Source organism: Miscanthus floridulus, chromosome 18 (assembly GCF_019320115.1).
Source record: "Miscanthus floridulus cultivar M001 chromosome 18, ASM1932011v1, whole genome shotgun sequence".
Classification (NCBI taxonomy): domain Eukaryota; kingdom Viridiplantae; phylum Streptophyta; class Magnoliopsida; order Poales; family Poaceae; genus Miscanthus; species Miscanthus floridulus.
The window spans coordinates 1,747,698-1,748,814 of NC_089597.1; positions in this window are offsets into that span (position 1 = coordinate 1,747,698).

Below are 1,117 nucleotides of genomic sequence, written 5' to 3' on the forward strand. Positions count from 1 at the left end.
AGATGCACATGGGTGAGGCGAACACCGGAGCACCGATGACCTCGCCCGAGCTGTCACCAGCGACGAGCTACGCCGTCGTCTTTCTTCCTCTCCTGTCTGACTCACTGACTCACGGGGCCCTTTGTCAGTCACTGAAGCTCAGGCGAGAACCAGACCTAGGCTGCGTCGAGTCTGGGCTGCGCTTGCGCGTGCTTCGCGGGCCGCCAAGCTTTTCCAGGCCGGCCCAGCAGTAGGGTTAGGTTTTCATTTTTGTTTTGTTTATTCTTTTTCATAGATTTGTGTACATTTTCAAAAATATGTATCTCCTAGTTGGTAGATTCAAATGATGTGGTTCCAATTTTGTTGAGTTCATGATAATGTCTAATTTATATTAAAAATACAATTTATGCCATGTTCTGTTATGAAAAATGGAGTTGCTAATTATCTCTTTTAATCATGAAGGAAATAGGGGTAATTATATCTTTTTCTATGTAGCTCCAAATGGCATGAAATTTTTATGGTGTACTGCTCATATCATGAATAGCTTGTAGTTAAATTTTCATATATTTTGGACACTGTATGTAGGAGATAGGAAATTCTCTTGTTTGCATGAATGGATCTTGTATGAATTTTCATAATTTTTCTATAGATCTAGTAAAGTTAAAATTTGGTGAGTGCTATTCTTATGCTAGAATGATGCTAGAAAAAATGTGAAATCAGTTGCTTGACACTTTTCATTAGGGTTTCCTAATTATGCTAGAAATAGCCCTGCCATCTGTTGTTTTTAATACAGTAAGTTCTGCTTAACCAATTGTTTTGAAATTTTTATGGTAGTCTATGTGAAGCATGAGATAGCTACTGTCATTTTTATAGATTTTTCTGAATAGTTTTACTATATATTGCTTTAATCACCTAATTAACTAAATAAATTAGGAAAGGACATTAAATAATTTATTTAGAGGTTGGCACTATACTTTCTGATGTTCCTCTGGTATACACCACAAGTTGGTAAACTTGGTTTGGCCCAATCATGCTTTTGCATCATCACTAAATAATTAATTTAGTAAACCTATCATTTCTAGATAGATTTTAGGTTTACTTGAATTCGATTTGGTTAACGTAAGAATCACGATTTGAT